Genomic DNA, 18,279 nt, shown 5'->3' on the forward strand with positions numbered 1-18,279 from the left:
GTCTCCCAGGTATAAGAGTCCTGTCCCACTTTCATCCACTGTATCACCTCAGCAGGGCCAGTTCTGAGCAGACCCCACCACTGGAACACACAAAGCTCTCATCTAGATCCTGGTACCCACAGGCTACTCAACACACTCTGATGCAAATTTAGCACCATTGGTTTAACATTTATCTTACAGAAAAAAAACTCTCTCACATCCACGGATAAACTCAGCTAAATAAACACCACAAAGAAAATAATTACAAATCAAAACTGTCTTTACAAATTGTTTTGGGAGAAAAATAAAATATTTTAAACCTTGTACACATAAACTCAAAGGTCTAAAGGTCTTGCATCATATGTCTAACTGGCCTGCCGGCTGCACCCTCTTTTTCTACAGGCCATTGAGAGAAGTCTTATTTATGGTATGTGAAGTTGCTCTCATGATAAAATCGCTGTTGGAAAAAACATCTCGTCCAAGCACTGATATAATATCCCCAACACAAACCAGTGTGAACTCAGAGTATATCACTCACAGAAAGTAAAGCAGCTCGGACTACGGTGGCCGGCCAGAGCTAAGTGGCTGGGCACCACCCAAGACTCCCACCATCTCCCTGACGACCACCGACTGACAGGCGCACCAAGAGGACAGGAGGAGGAAGGCAGGCAGGGCTGCTTTGCTGGCTGGGTTTTAATCACTCCAGGTTTTTGAGAAAGCATCTGAAATGGTCAACTTTTTTTTCTTTTCACATTTAATACAATTAATTCTATTATCTACCAGCATAGCTGTTGGGTGGGAAACAAGCATCTAAAGTAAACATTCAAAAGTAAACAGGGCCCAAGACAGCACAACATCAACTTAGAATGCCCTCCAGAGTACCCTGAAATTGTCTCTAAATTCTCTGATTTTCATCCATTTTTTTTTTTTCCAATTAAATCTACTTGTCTTCAGGGGGAAAATGTTTATCTTTCTTTCCAGCCTGAATTGCAGCAATCATTTCCCTTTACTATCACTGTAAGGCACCATCTGTCACTCTGTAAGAGTTAACAGTGTTTGTGTATGCCAACAGAGGCACTTAATTTTACCAAGTAACTTTTTTTCCCTCACTGAGACAAAATACAGCTTTACAAATGCTGTTTAGGAATGCAACCTGTTTTATAACCTGGAGAGGTCTTGTCATGAAGCAGGCACTGGTAGGCAACACAGAATAATATGAACTCAGACGTATGATTGCAGTGAGAGAAATGTCAGGTGCCTTCTCTGGTTCAGCCTCTTTAATCAGAGTCATAAAATGGAACCAACCAATTGGATCATATAAATTAAACACCATGCCAGCGGCTTGCTTAGCCTCGGCAGCTGTATTGGTAAAGGGGTTCAGAAGGGCAAAACAGTAAAGCGTCAATCTTTAGTCAGGGCTGACACTAAAGGCCACGCTGAGGGAGACCAGAGACAAGCAGTGACTTAGGCTCTAATCCTGGGATGGAGAGGAGCTGACAGCAAAGCATAAAGGGCGACGGAAGGATAAATACAGCAAGTGATCCTACACAAGGAGACTAGAAGAGCACGTTAACCGCTCTCCCTGTGACTCACACTGTGCTAAGTGCCACAGTGTGACAATAAATGCAAGGACAACATGTTTACTGTGGCACTCAAGGTAGGCTTTGAGTCAAACATAAAGAAAAACTTAACAGACAGTGATGTTCAAACCAGCATGTTCTCTTGAGAACTTATCCAAAGGAAGCCCCCTACCTCCCTCCCCCAACCTCCTCCCCTGCCTCCACCCCAGCCCTGGCCTGAGTGCCCCTTCTCAGGCTGCAGGAATCAGTCTGCCAATATCAATTCATTAAAGGCACTGCTCTCACACCCACCTTGGCCTTCCCAGTAGCATTTGTCATGTCCTGAATGATTCAAATATGAACAGATATGGAATGTTATACTTCCCAGTGTATTGTGTTTTAAGGTGGCAACTGAGAGATCTATAGCTGAAAATGAATAGCGTGGGTAGGGGTGAGTTTTAAAGCTGATTCTACCAGCCACATACTGAGAAACTAGCTCAAACAGCCCCAGTCTCCCTGTCTCAAAGTCTTGCTTTCTTAAGTTCGTTTGAAATGAAAAGTGGTATGCTTTTCTAAGGCACTAGTTATCAAATTTTCTATTAGGGTAAAATTTCAAATATATATGAATAATGTGTATCCAGATATATATGAATAACATGCATATCATCTGGGTCTTGGCTACAAAACTTTAAAGGTGAAAACTGAAAACAACCTAGTTTATAATCAACAGAGAACTCAAATTCTCCCACATCTTGTTAATTACTATATACAATAGGAGAGAATGAGTCACCCTGGCATGATGGTCACATATCGAGAATCCTAGAACTTGGAGCCGAGGCTGGGGAATGGTGAATGTGATTCATTCTGAACCACACAGCCAGATCCTGTCTCAAAACAAACAAATGAAACAGAACACAAACCCACCCCCAAAGCCAGTGGTTTAGGTCTGGGTGTGTGGATGGGAGAAGGCCATGGGCACTGTTAAGTGCAGTTATCTGTAGACAACTATTCTGTTAAGAATCAGGGCAGCTAAGAGCAGGGGTTGCAGCTCAGTGGTAGAGAGCTTGAATGTGTGATGTTCCAGAACTGCCAGAAACAGCCTATGTGGTTAAAATAAAGTGAGTGTGAGTGTGAAAGTATGTATGTAAGTGTGAGTGAGAGAGTATGTGTGTGAGTGTGAGTGTGTGTGAGAGTGTGAGTGTGTGTGAGAGTGTGTGTTTGTGAGTGTGAAAGTGTGAGTGAGAATGTGTGTGTGAGTGTGAGTGTGTGAGTGTGAGTGTGAAAGTGTGAGTGAGAATGTGTGTGTGAGAGTGTAAGTGTGTGTGTGTGTGTGTGTACAGTTGTTCAGGGTCACCACAGTTTATGTGCTAGAATTCCATCCTATAAAATACAAAGACTCACACTTCAAAAGCACATCATTGAACATATTATATTATTATTATATAATCTGTCTGAATTGTGAAAATTTAATCACTAACACAATATACACCAAACTATGCTCGTAACACAATCCATTTAAAGGCTGCAATGGGATTATGGAAGCAGCTTCAGGGGCACAAAGGCATCTAAAGTGCATGAAGAACCATACAGCCCGGCTTGGAACTGAACATCACAATGCCTGATCTGGCCAGAAAACTGCCACGTTAAAATCTAAGTGTTCTGTTAAAGAGGATACACAGACCCGATCCAATTACCACAGTAACCACTTAGAGAAGCCATCACTATCCTTAACAAACACAGGGCTCACTGCCTGAAGGAACAATGTCTTCCTTGCCATCAGCAGCAACAGAGTGCTTCTGTGGTATTTCCAAAGCACTTTCACATGCATCATCTCCCTCCAGTTGATCCCACTAATAGCCTTCAGGAAAACAGATGTGGAAGGCATTACCTAGTCTACTTTGCAAAACAAAGCCTGATACAGAGACTAAGTAGGCTGCCTGAGCCATATACCAATGCCGAAGCAGGAAGGACTGAAGCCAAGGCGGACAGCATTCTGCAGGCCCACCTTCTAAAGCTCAGGCGCCTCACCAGGCTCCCCACACAAATGGTCACCACTGAAATTCCATTTTGTAGTCAATTACAGAAGAGTGGCCTTCCCCAGAGCACACTCACTAGATGAAAATGTTCAATGTTGGCCCCGTGCCTCCAAACTTCGGGGTCTGCTGGGGATGTGGCTAAAAGACGGGTGGGTTCTGAACCATCTACCAGAAGGGGACAATATCCTCCAGCACGTGTCTGTGCTGGGCTAGTCCCTGGCACATATTCTCTATGTAGAGGCTGCGAGGCAGCAAAGGAGCTAGGACGAGAGAAAGCCCACTGCAAGGAGGGCAAACAGAAGGGAGGAGAGAGAGATAAAGAACCATTTCTCTAACAGGGCAGAGAGCGTAAGACATTTTAACAGAAGTTCTAATTATGGCTATTATCAATTCTCCCAAACTGTGCTATGTCCAATTTTGGTAAAATTTGACAGATTTGAATATTTCTGGTACAACTCACACAGAAGAAATAAATTACCTTGACTCCTTTTCTCCAAACAGAGGATGGCCTTCGAGTCTTTTCACAAAGGACATAACGTGAACTGGGAAGCCTCTGTATCTGTTAGCTATCAACCCAGTTTGGGGAGGAAGTCCTCTGACACTGGCTGATCTTTTGCCTTGAATGCTGGCCTTGGCTCTGGTCGCCAGGACCGCGCTGCTCTCAGTCCTCAGTACTGCGGAGGAGACACAGGCAGCTTATGTGAACACTGTGAGAAGCAGTGCCTGCTCAGGTAGGGAGGCTCCAGAAGGAAGCTTCATCTCCAGAGACTTCCTCATAAAGCACTAGTCAATTTTTTAAAAGGCAGAGAGAGGGAGGGCGGGGGGGGGAGAGGGAGAGGAGTAGAGCCTGGCCATGAGCTCATGGAAAGAGAGGGGAAGGAAATGGGGAGAGAGGGGGCAGGGAAGCGGAGAAAGAGCAAGAGAGCGAGAGAAGAGTAAGCAAGGATTAAGAGCAAAAGTCATCTTTCTGTGTGAATCACTTTCTCAAATACCTCGGTGAGGACCGGTTGAACCCACTAGAGAGAAAACTAAGGTCAACAATATTAAAGCTGCATCTAAATCCCATGCCTGGGGGTAAATCCACACTGAGACTCTAAGGGCAAGGCACTCCACCACCTCAGGAGGGATCCAGAGAATGTCAAGCTCAACCAGTATTTATAGGTTCACCACAGACAACTAACACAAAAGTCTGTCTGAAGACCCACATAAAAAAGCCCCTAAATTCAGTATTTCCCAAGACAGTTGGAAAAGTTAAAATTCAGCTTTCAGGGGTATCTGAGACATATCTCAGTGAATCAGAGGGTGTTACCCAGCCACCACCACTATATTACTAGCTAGAAAGAAAACCCAAGCCCCTCCCGACTACTATTTGGATAATTTTGAAACAATGTAATTCCAGTGTGACACAAAGCCCATTGGTTTAGTCAGAGATGTAAGGAGCCAGTTGTAGACAGAGGGATCTTCTTACCTTCTGAGACAAATTATTATTTATTACTATTATTATTTTAGTTCATAAATGTTCTGTCATTAAATGCTTCTTCAATAAGAATGTTTATAAACATCTCCACCTAAGCACTTACAAACATCTGCTGCCAAGAACCGTATAAAGGTAAGTACCCTTGCTGTTATTCCCCATAAGCAGAAGCTGCAGCAAACTCAAAGCTGGTTCCACATCATCCCATGCTTTTGGTGTCAGTCCACAGCCACCGACCTACCAGAGAAGTCCCCTCAGAGCCTCTTTGCCATCAATGGGCTTCCCACCGTGAAAAGCCAAACTGATAGACGTGGAAGCTCTGAAAGGATTATAATCCCTTCCAATGAGAATTCACCTTTGAAAGGGAAATGTACACTGGGTTTTACCATCTCTGAATATGACTATACATGTAATATATATTGTTAAAGACATCAAAGAAGATAAACTACCAGTGCTACATACCTTTATACATAAGCATTGACAGTATTATAAAAGCCTAATGATACAGGAGAAGATGAGCAGACTTGACCCACAGTTACAACAGCAGGAGAGAAGCTGGAGAACCTCAGGGAGACAGTGAATGCGCGGCAGAGCAGGCCACACAGACTGAATTCAGTGATCTCAGACGCATCGGTTCTCCAGGCATGAACACATACATGCAGGAGAAAGCTCAGAAGGGGAGGTCAGGCTTACAGAAATACCAGCCTGATTCTTTCGTTGTTTATGCCCAATGTGCCTTTGGTATCAGGTACACAGGAAGACAGGAGTGGAAAACTGGGGTTTCTAGTTTACAATCCGAGACAAAGGATGCTAATGAGGCTAGTATCATTCTTAGCACGAACACCTACCTCTGACGGCATACTTCACAAGCTCTATTACATACTGCAATTATGAAAGCGGTTCTCGGAGAGCACAGAAATGATCACGTCACACAGAACCTTCCCTCTCACACTCATGGTGTGAGTGAGAGATGAGCCTCTGTATCTTTGAGTCTGTGTGGTTCAGATGTGGTTAAATTCTATTAAGCTGAAAGATTTCTTAACTGTAAATCTGGAGTACCATATAACCAGAATTATATAAACTAAAGCAAAAGGAGCTTTCTACCTCAGATATGCCAAACAATGGTTATGAAAAGGAAAGACCAATGGTTACCTAATTCTCATCCCAGGCAAGGCCCACAGTTAGATCACAAGTCTTACGGGAAATGTAATGAATACAAGAAGTATCTGCAATAAGTCTGTTACAATAGTCTCCACCCTGACTACACATCAGAATCACTTTGGTAATGCATATTTTTTAATTACAGAAACAGACCCCTGGCCAGCAGTTCTAATTTCATTCATACTACAATGGTATAGCTGTCAGTTTTGTTTTTATTTTTAAAGCTCTCAAGTGATTCTAATATGCAGCCAAGGCAGCAATTCATAGTTTACATAATCATTGCTCATCAGTTTTTAAGAGGATCCAATAGCTGTCACTCAAAACACTCAACACTCAGAAGATACTTCAGGAAATGTAAGCGGTTCTGCACATTTAAGGACAGAGCAGCACACAGTTTGTAATTTTTAACATCTGAACCATCTCCACTTGTTTTCTTGGTGACAGTTCCTGCATTGGGAAGGTAGAAGTTGGGACATGGTACAGAAGCAGCCTTATTAAGACATCAGTGTAGATGAGAGACAACTGCAGAATTCCTGAACAACCTGTCACATCGTCTCAGTGACTTGTGGCTCTTCTGAAGGCAGTTTAGGAACAGCTACTTTGTCTAATGAGTTTATTTAGCCCCTCAAGAAAAGAACATCCCCCATCACTGGTCAGCTTCTAAAGTGATGTCTCCAGCTCCTCCGACAGAAGAACACATTCCCCAAAGTCCACACCTAGAAAGGGGAAAGACTCAGGTCACACTCTGAGCAGCCTAAGTTTCTAGGGTCACACAGCCTCCAGATGCCAGGCGGTTTCCCAGCTTCATGCCCCCTCCAAGTAAGAATTACAAAGCATTCGGGCATGAGCCAGAGCTGTGGGATGGGATGCAGCAGTCCTTGTCTTTAGGTCACCTGAACATACTCTTCCTCAAGAAAACTCAACTTGCAGCAAGGCAGCCTTTCTCCTCTCCCCAGCTCTTCTTGTCACACAGCATCATGTTACTGAGCCATCTAGAGACACCACATGATGCTTAACACTTCACATACCACAAACTTTATCAGCTCAGCAGAAATAGCCATTGCTGAGGTAAGCCAAGAAGAAAAACTGTCTCTCACTCTTGCCTCACTAAAGTATGTGAAAAATTTTTTAAATTTTCTCATCTCATCAAAAACTGGGATTGCTTGCCAGAAAGCATTTAAGCTATGTGATTTAAATGATAATGAGTTTACTGAGAATTAGTGAAAGTTCCGCTACAAATGTCTGTGCCAGGCCCCCACCCCCTGCTGATCTGTGAACTTTAAGTAGTAGGAAATCAAGTTCCCAGGGCTTAATCCCCCATGGGTCCTTCCCTGCAGGTCTGGCCCAGAAGGTCTCAGGAGGAGCTTTTAGTTTACTGAGCAACTTGGGAAATATCACTCAGGTATAGGCAGGAAACATTATTAAGGGCATCCCATTAGGAAAGGACTCTGAAAACTGGTTATGAAAACAATGGATTCATAAAGGTTTTGTTCTTTTTTCAAATTGATCCATATATTAACTTTTAGTAAAGCCAGGGTATAATTTTCATAAATATCTTTCTAATCCATAATTAAACTATCAACACAAATGCTCCTGAATTCTGATACATGTATTTCAGACATTAAATATTTTCTAAATATATGTGCATATATATATATATATATATATATATATATATATATATATATACACACATACATATATACACATATATGTTGTATTATATTGTATATTACATACAATTATTAATAGGCATCACATGTTATATACATATATATATCATATATAATAAATATATGTAGCATATACCCTTTCCATATCACAAGCATTTCATTGTCTTGGATCTTATCTCAATTTTATCTCCTATGTTGAGGTATGATCACTAATTACAATGTTTTAAAAAGAGACAATGTTCAGTATAAGTTCAGGCTGTCTAACACATGTATTTGCATTTTAAAGGTCGTACTGTGAGAAAGCTCAGCTCCAACCCCAGGACTCAGGTCAGTTAAGACAGAAGGAGAAGAATGGGGAATAACAACCACAGAAAAAGAGATTACTCAAGAGTTACCAAAAAGAGTAATTAGTTCAATGTAAGCTACACAGACAGGAGATTATAGCTAAAGGTTAGAGAAATCTGTCTTATACAGATCATGTTCCAAGCTGAGACAAGGCTAATGTGTTTCTCAAACTGTACTGTAGAACAGTATTTCAGACATTAAATATTTTCTAAATTGCTACAAGTAGTTTATGGTCACAGTTCTTAATTTCCAGTATACAATGTAAGGTACATAAACATAAGGCATTCCAAATTTAGTGTAATTCCTTAAGTCGTCTAATACTCAAATCTGACATCACCAACCAGAAAGGCAAACCTGAAGAACAGATAAACAAGACAACTGTTCATCTTAACACTAAAAGCAAAACTTGCCATTGCAAGTTATCGGCACACAGCAGTGCGCCTGCTGCCCAGTGGGCCAGAGCTTCCTTCTGGTCTGGTGACTGCCCAGTCACAGGAAACTCCAGTCCCAGTCTGAAATCATCCTCTTGTGAGTGAAAGGGACATATTTCATCAGGTCCACATGGACACTTCCAGTTAAAGCCGTTCTTACTTAGCGAAGCAGAGTGTGCTCTGCAAGCCATGCTCCGTCCCTGCTGAAAGGCATGCCTGCTCACTCTCGACCAGAGTCAAAGATGTTAGCTTTCATTCCACACAGAAACATACTTTAAAAATTAAGACCAGTCTGAACTTTTTTTTTTTTTTTTTTTTGGTCATTACAGATAAATTACCCATTCTCACTTTTTAAACAAAAGTCAATTTTGCTACTAACAAGACTTTAAGCAGTAAATCCAATTCTAATGTAGCCATCACTGCAACAATTAAAGTGCACATAAGGCGTGACGTTTAATTAGCTCAGATGCAGCTAAAAGGAGCACAGGGGACTGAACCTCGGAAATGACCCAGGGTAAAACTGAGCCCGCCCGGGGCTGCCGATCGAACCCTGCAGAGCCTCTGCACAGGCTGAAAGACCGATTTACTGTCCTGAAACACTTCAGTGGCAGATGTGAGTAAAGTGATTCCTAGCGTCCTTACCTATCGTTCTTATTGATGGCCATGGGAGAGGCACACTTTCAGTAGTTTCCCCAATTCAGGCAGAGAAGGTATAAGACAATATACTTCACTTTTAATCTTAGGTTTCCTTCCAACTCCACAAAGAAAGCACATTTTATTAAACTTAGGAATAGCAGACCCTCCTCTACTGCACCACATTACAAATTCAAATGGACACCGTAAGATTTTTAAAGTATTAAAACTCTATTCAGCATTTACATTGAAAACAAGTAAACTGGATTTTTAAATAGTCTTGGAAAATAGGTTCAGTTTAAAAACAAATTCCTCTAAAACAACAAACACCCACCTAGAGAAGCAGAAATAAAGAGATTACCTTTCTTTTAAAAGAAGAAACTTCTCCGGCACAGAGAAGCTTTTGGTCTGCAAAAGCTGAGGGTAGCCACAGCCAGGGCTGACCAGGCTGCGGGAACTCAGGAGCTGGCAGGAGCTGAGCAGAGTGGAGCAAGGAGTGGAGGAGCTGGAGTGAATGACAGGCACAAGCAGAGGCTTTGAATGGGCAAGTCAGGGGCTGGGACTTCTCTGTTTGCTCTGGGATAGGAGGGAGAGTTTCTCAACTACTTAACCCCTTGGGGCAGAGCCTTAATAATGGCAACAGCTGGTACACAGAGGGACTTGATCTGAGCACTGAGGTCAGCCAGCCAGGATATGAAGGTGACATGTCATTTCTAGCCTTTTCCTGCTTCTGCAGGGAAATTGCAGTGAGAGCTGTTTTTAGTTATAACGCCCTTTGATCTTCTGGATTTAAAGTTACTTAGTAGATTAAAGCCATGTTGGTTGATAATGTTTGCTTGCTCAGCCTAGTTTAAGAGCCACAGACTCAGTTTTCTGACACATTGGCTACTACATCTAAATTAACACAAATAAACACCAATGCCTGTTTATTTCCAAGTTTGGGTCTTGTGTTCTTTCACAATTGGCTCTTGAAATCCTGCTTTCAAAGGAGAAAGTTCACTGTTTTAAGAGAGGCAGTCTTTCTCCTCCTCTTCCTCCTCCTCCTCCTCCCCTTCTTCTTTTAAGAAGGATGTATTAGCCCACACAGTGATAAGTATTTTTCTCCCAATTTTCCCAAACAAAAATAGTTGTTGGCTAAATGGATTTGCTTTTTATAAACAGATGGCCATAATGATGCCAATGGAAAATTTTATATAAATCTTTATTTATTTTGCCATGATACTTAAATATATTTTTATTTATTCTTTGAGAATTACATGCTTGCATACAATGTAAAGGAGAATGACAGGAACTGAGAAAATACAGAGGCAGTCAAAATGAAGTCATGCCACTGAGCAGCTACACAGCCAACAAATGAAATGGATTTTCTTTTTTAAAAACAATTAGATATTTTCTTTATTTACATTTCAAATTTTATTCCCTTTCTTCATTTCCCCTCCAAAAACCTCCCTATCCCATCCCTCATCCCCCTGCTCACTAGCCCACCTACTCCTGCTTCCCTGTCCTGGCATTCCCCTACACTGGGGCATCTAGGTGACAGCAGATGCTGGCGAGAATGTGGAGAAAGAGGAACACTCCTCCATTGCTGGTGGAATTGCAAGCTGGTACAACCACTCTGGAAATCACTTTGGCGGTTCCTCAGAAAATTAGACATAGTACTACCTGAGGACCCAGCAATACCCAGAAGATGTTCCAACTTGTAATAAGGACACGTGCTCCACTCTTTTAGCAGTGTTATTTATAATATCCAGAAGCTGGAAAGAACCCAGATGTCCTTCAATGGAGGAATGGATACAGAAAATGTGGTAATTTACACAATGGAGTATTACTAAACTATTAAAAATGATGAATTAATGAAATTCTTAGACAAATGGATGGAACTAGAAAATATCATCCTGAGTGAGTAAAGCCAATCGCAAAAGAACACACGTGGTATGCACTCACTGATAAGTGGATATTAGCCCAGAAGTTCAGAATACCCAAAATACAATTCACAGACCACATGAAGCTCAAGAAGAAGAAAGACCACAGTGTGGATACTTCGGTCCTTCTTAGAAGAGGGATCAGAATGCCCATGGGAGGAGATACAGAGACAATATTTGGAGCAGAAACTGAAGGAAAGGTCATCCAGTGACTGTCCCACCTAGGGATCCATCCCATATACAGTTGCCAATCCCAATCACTACGGTAAATGCCAACAAGAGCTTGCTGACAGGACCCTGATATAGCTGTCTCCTGAGAGGCTCTGCCAGTGCCTGACCAATACAGAAGTGGATGCTCACGGCCATCCATTGGACAGAGCATAGGGTCCCCAGTGAAGGAACTAGAAAAAGAACCCAAGGAGTTGAAAGGGTTTGCAGCCCCATAGGAGGAACAACAATATGAACTAACCAGTACCCCCAGAGCTCCCAGGGACTAAACCAACAACCAAAGAAAACACATGGTGGGACTCATGGCTCCAGCTGCATATGTAGCAGAGGATGGCCTAGTTGGTCATCAATGGGAGGAGAGGTCCTTGGTCCTGTGAAGGCTCTATGCCCCAGTGTGGGGGAATGCCAGGGCCAGGAAGCAAGAGTGGGTGGGTTGGTTAGCAGGGGAGGGGGGAGGAGGAGGGAGAGGAGGTCTTCGAAGGGGAAACCAGGAAAGGGGATAACATTTGAAATGTAAATAAAGAAAATTAAAAATATAAATTAAAAAATCGTATACATATTCTGTTGTAAAACAAAACAAAAAAACAAAAACAAAAAACTAAGTTAGAAAAGAGCTGCTCACTGGCATGCTTCTTTCCACAGGCAGCTAGGCCAGAACTCAGGTTTGTCCCGGGTACCTACCACCACTGATGTCCTAGTGGTGAAGTCAGCAAGCACGAGCGAGCTAGGAGGAAGACAGAGCAGCAGTGCTCCAGCAAGGTGTCCTCAGTTTGGTCAAGTCAACAGCGTAGTAATTGTTAAGTATAGATTCAGAAAAGGAAATGCCAGAAAAGCTGCAGACAGTTCTCCATGCTGGGTTTCCGGGCTTCTGGTGCACAGATCTTTAGATACCTACTTAAGTTCTCAGACTAGAACCCGTGGTTGCTCAAGCTGCACTACAGTTCAAAAGGCAGTCCATATGGAGCTGGAATCCCACTCAGCTTTCTCCGCTTATAACCTATGAGCAGTCACTTAATCCAAATGTTACAGTCTCCATCTACAAAATGTAAATTAGGAAAGATTATCTTAGAGGCTCTGAATTCAGTTTTGATAAATTTTGAAGCCACTACAAAAAGATAAATCCCACTTTTACCATTTAAGATTATATTCCAAATTATGTTAGCAAATTGGGAACAAAGGCAGAATGCAGGCAAACTAGAGCAGGGCAGTCATGGGTCCCTTGCACTTGGAGATGCGCATCAGTCTTCCGAGCTCCTCTTATCTGACAGCTGTCATCTGTTAATCTGCTTACCCCATTTCCTGCTGGAAATCCTATCTGCAGATCTGTAATTCTCACAACTGGAGCTGCAGGGCTTCATCTCCCACAGTCTGACAGCTGAAGAATGTGCTCTTCCAGGCTCCCCAGCCCCCAGCTCTAATCCCTGATGCCCCTGGCCATCTTCACTGGCTCAGGATTGATTTACTGAACCCTCGCACTACAAAACCTCCCCTACCTGCTCCCCAAATCCCAGGTTTGGGGATGTTAATGAAAACAGCCTCCAGAAAGAGAAAGCCACCTAAAAATCAGTCTCCTTTGTGGGGGAAGGGGGCTCTCTGTCACTGCAGCTCCCCCAGCTGATCTTCCACTAAAATCCACAAGGGCCCTCCCTCCCAAGCTCCTGCCTGGAACCCTCCTGGCAAGTGATACTGTGTATTTTCATACAAGAAAAGGAAGCTTGGATCCTGAGTTTCTTTGGCACTACCACAACTGCCTCAGACGTCTTGCAGAACTTGTCCATTCTCACTTGCAGAATCTGACCGTCTTTCCTAACATAACTATGTCATTTTGGGTATCCCCAAAGGTAGCCACATGCCACATGGGCATTTTACATGTAAAGAAATTAGACTTCAGTGCCCAAGTACACTGAGTGGCACTCGGGATGTTCAGCAGCCCTGACTCAGGCCAAGGAGCTGGAGGGCAGACACCACTGCCACTCCAACAGCCATGTGGCTATGCCTCCCGCTCCCCTCAAGTGTATCTTCTTTGTTCCTCCTTCATCTAATCCATCACTCACAATGACTGTTGAGTTTCCACTTAAGGAGTCCCAGCTTTGGCCTGCTGGTGCTTGGGCTCCTCAGCAGGGCTGCTCCCGTGCCCAGGCCTCATCCCACACTCCTCCTCTCCCCACAGGCACAGCTGCTGCTTCAGCACTCCTTTTTCAATAATTAATTTTGTTAGCCTTTCTCACTGGCAGCCTCCTTACTCAGTCTCCAGTACTCTGCTGCATGTCCTTGGCCGAACCGCTGCAGTGTCTTACTATAATCCCTGGGTAGAGACTGACAGTTTGTCTTTATTCTCTCCCCAACCTCTGCTCTAAGGTTTATTCTGCAGCTTCTGTTGTCCAATCACATTCCATTTACATGTCCTTCCAACTGGTCAAAGCCAACAATCTAAAACACAAATTGTCAGCATCAAAGGACTCGCTGAGTCTTCCTATCCTTCTTAATGAAAAATTTAAGGGTTTTGCATCATTTTAAATGAAACTGAAATAACCCATGTGGCATGTGCTTTTGAGGTACCCAAAATAACATAGTTATGCTAGAAAAGAGGGGTGATAATGGACATGTTCTAGAGAACATTTGAGGCAGTTGTGGTAGTCTTGAAGAAACTCAGGATCCAAGAATCCAGAGACCAGAAAAGAGCATCATATCTCCTGAAACTGGGGTTACAGTTATGAGGCACCATGGAAATGCTAGGATTTGAACTTGAGTCTTCTGGAAAAGCAGCCAGTGCTCTCAAGTGCTGAATCACCTTACCAGACCAGTTTTCTGACCCACTCTCAGTCACTTAAACCCACAAATTCGACTTCAATAGTTATCTGTGGCCTGCTAGATTCTTGCTGCATCCTGAGGTACAGTGGAGTCATCTTTGACCTTTAGGTAACCACAGCTTTTTCACTCCCTCCCTAGCCACTGCCACCCATCCCTTCAATTCCACCCCCTCAGTCACCTTGGCTTAAGTTTCCCTTAGATAATCACCAGGGCCTAACCGGTGTGGTTAATGCATAGTTTGTACTTTTTCCAACCTAAGCAACATAGCATTTCTATATATTCACCAGCAGAAGAGACAGTCGATCAAACCGCCCTCGTTCAGAAAATGCTAAGGATCACTGTGCAATGTACACTTTAGTCATTTTAGCTGGAATGCAAGATCCTCCCTTATTAAGGTTCTTTCTCTCTCCCTCCCTGGCAGATCCCCCCTCCCCTTCTGGTGCTGAAGGTGTGGCTCAGTGTTAGTTACTCTGGTGTGCTGGAGGCCCTGATTTAATCTCCAGCAGAATGGATGCCTGGTCTGGTCACAGTGGAAGTGCTTTACCACGAGCAAGTCTGCACACATCCTATGTCCTTACACTATGCCTTCTACCACCAATGCCCTTCAATTACATTTCCAACGTCCCGCAATCCCTTTCTTTGTAAAGCATATGGACAACCACAGATCTTCCGTGAAGCCTTCTCTGATTGCCTGAAGCAGAGATCATCATGGCCTGCTCCAAGTCACATGACTTGGTGGTGCTCTTACACCACTTTGCCAATTTTAAACATTTTTAAAAAAGAAAATCAGGGCCATTTGTATCTCCTGCCTTCTTGATCTACATTTAAAGGCAAAGGCTCGATTATCTTTAGGCCTCTGAGGGATGTATAAAAAGCACATTATATTGTGTTCTAAGTTAATATATCACTTTACAAATGTTGACTGAACAAGTCACAGTTCACAATTTGTTACTATGACATGTATTGCATTCTTACTATGCAGAGTGTAGAGTTGAAATACAGTCTGCAAATGAAATTCAGTATACAAAATCTATTTTCCTGCTGACTTACGTAGGCCCTAGGGACCATTCCCACCACAGCTGTGTGAAAGAAACAACAGTCAAGATTCAATTCATGTCGAGTCTGACTGCAGTATAGTGCATTATTCCCTGCTGCAAATTCTGAATACTAACGCACTCCTGCGCACTAAGGAAGTCTGGCTACTCACCGTTCTCTAAGCCAGTAGCAGTCATTTAAAAATAATATCCAAGTTCATTCAAAGACAGGTTTTCAACTCTCACTTGTTTTTTGTCATAGGATTTTCCTAGGTACTAACAGAGGTATTTTTAAACAACAACAACAAAAATAATAATATTCCTTTCCTCCACAGTGAGCCATTAAAGGCACTAGCCTGCAGTCTTTCTATTTAATCTCTGGCTAATCGTATTGTAGCAAATCTCATCTCTGTAATAAAGCATCATAAAAATTCATAAATGGAGGAAATCTTGGGGTTTAGCTCATGTAGTCTTTGTTTGATTGGATTAAGAATTAGAAAATCATATATATCTTATCAATATTAAAAGAAGCATTTGGTTATCCAGAATGGAATGCACTTATTATTGGCCGACTAACCATCGAACATCTTAAAGAGATCAGAAACTGTAATGTATACTTTAGAAGAAAAGGCACGTACATCAGTGGGTCTCAGGGATGGAGTAGTCGACATTCTTCTGCAGACTACACAGCAGTTCTAATCTCCCTTAACCTAACCAAATGAAATTAGTATTAAAAACCTTGAGTATTGAGAGGAGAAGGTAGTAGGCTCAGGAGTTCAAGCTCATCCTCCACTACACATAAAGCTCAATGCCAGCTTCTCTCAAAATAACAAAGGGAAAAGTCAAACAAGCCCTGCCTTTGAAACTGTTAAAGTTAATACAAGGTCAGTTTATTACAGTTCCATAATTGTCTGCAAGGAGAACTTTCTTGTCATGAAAAAGTTAAATTTCAGAGGAGAGACGTCTCCAAAATATATATATATATATATATATATATATATATATATATATATATATATATATATACATACATATATATATATCTCCAAAGCATTTCAGGCATTACAAAATAACAAGACTGCAGACAGATGACATAAGAATATAATCTTGAGATGCACAAGGGTTTAAAAACAAAGCTTAATATTAACAGCTCTGGGCTGGGCAGCTTCCAAAATATTTCTGGTTTGCAATATAGGATTTCAAAATGTGATATTATACTTTTACAATAGAAGTTCTTGGCAGGAAATCTCCTGCTAAAATGAAGAACAATATATCTTGACTTTAATCTAATTAGAACATTCTCTTAAGGGTTTCAGTTGTATCTTGTTACAAAGCACTCCACTGAATATAAATGAAAGCAGTGTGAGCCAAGTGCGGATTCTGCCAACAACTGAACTCTTCCGTAATGCGGACAGTGCATGTTTACAGGGAGAGTTAAACTTGCCTTCTTCACAGCATGAAATAAAGAAGTGTGCAAATTCATCTTCTAACCGTTAGATAGTATAGGAAACTTCGTGCCATCTGAATACATGACTAATACACATACATCATCTTCTTTGATATAAAATGAAATTGTACAGGAGAGTATATAAAACTCAAATCCTCCTCTTTCTTTCTATTTATACTTTTATAGTGTTTGTTCTTGTACATTTGTATGTTATAATGTTTTTGGCAAAGAAAGAACCTGAAACCACCCAAACTCTAAAGCTGAAGGCACTGGCAGTAGGTATTTCATGAATGAGGGAGAAGCTGCTTCAGATGTTGAAAACACATAAATTAACAATTCAAACGTTTAAACAGTTCAAAATTGTGAAAATCACCCTCAATCTTGCTTCAGAAATTTGTTTATAAGATAAAATTCTGTGAGATAGCTATAAAAAGATAAGAAATAAGGTTAGATAAATAAAAAAGATAAATAAATGAGCAAGGGAGTAAGGATTTTATTTATGTCAGAATTAAGGATTATGAGAAAGCACAAAATATCCTGGAAGGGCAGTGTTGTCAGACTTAAAATGCAGGCTTGGCTGAAAGCAAACATTGACTTAAATGGACTGCACTGGCAACCAGGCTTGGGCCCTGGACAGCTCAAAGGGCCCTGAATCCTTAAGGGCAGGGCCGAGTCTGCTCAGCAGAGCCACTTAAAACCCTGAGATGGTGTGAGTCTGCTGAGGCCTGTGTCTCCAGTTACTGAGAGGACTAAGGCAGCAGGATCAGTGAAGTTCAGGAAGTCAAAACTACTTTGCGTAAGAAAGCAATAGCCCACCCCCATCTCAAAAAGAAAAACAAAATCACAACATGGAAACAAAAAAACATCTCAATGTACCATCCACCCGCAGGGAGGCAATGTAGCCTGAGTCACTGGAAGTGGTTCCTCCAGGCTTCCATACTGAAACCCTCAGCAGGGCCTAGCTGCCTACAGCCACCCACAGTGGCAGAATTATGTTTCTCCTGAGGACCCAGCAGTGACAGCCAGCTCCAGTGTTGGGAAGTGTTACTGTGACAAGGTGCTGTCCCAGTCCCGCTGGGGTAACTTACCAAGGACTGGGGCCAGGCAGAGCCTGCAGAAGGCATCTTAACCACTTCTGGAGAGAAAACAGGTCTCCTTGTTAACACACCCCAGGTCCTCATCTTATAACCTAGTTCATAGCGCTTCTGATGCCAGTGTGGGAGGAAACCCTTTTATGTGTTTAAACTCCTCACTTACAAAACTCACACCTTAATCTTACCGTGAAAATGGCCTGACATGCAGAGAGCAAAGCATTGCTTTAGGCACTGAATTGATGAAGAAATGACAAAGAAGAGAGGCACCCAGACACTGTGAGTACAAAGCAGTAACAACAAAAAACAAGCTTGCACAATTTTTTTAAGCTGGGGGTGAGGGGAGTGCAGAAAACAATGTGTGGCCTCACACCACTCAGAATGGCTAAGATCAAAAATTCAGGGAACAGCAGATGCTGGCGAGGATGTGAAGAAAGAGGAACACTCCTCCATTG

General features: G+C 42.3%; 1 protein-coding gene across 4 annotated transcripts in view; it reads right to left on the reverse strand.

Moving 5' to 3' along the window:
• Positions 1-18,279, reverse strand: part of Disp1 (dispatched RND transporter family member 1) — a 138,123-nt gene that overhangs the window by 49,133 nt on the left and 70,711 nt on the right. Inside the window, exon 1 of one of the 4 annotated variants that reach the window (XM_021198398.2) lies at positions 9,653-9,852. The exons of the other annotated variants lie outside the window; for them this stretch is intronic. The gene's annotated coding sequence lies outside the window, so the exon portion shown is untranslated. Of the gene's footprint in view, positions 1-9,652; positions 9,853-18,279 lie in introns of those variants that run through there. 4 annotated transcript variants of the gene reach the window in all.

The sequence above is a fragment of the Mus pahari genome, chromosome 5 (assembly GCF_900095145.1).
Source record: "Mus pahari chromosome 5, PAHARI_EIJ_v1.1, whole genome shotgun sequence".
Lineage (NCBI taxonomy): Eukaryota > Metazoa > Chordata > Mammalia > Rodentia > Muridae > Mus > Mus pahari.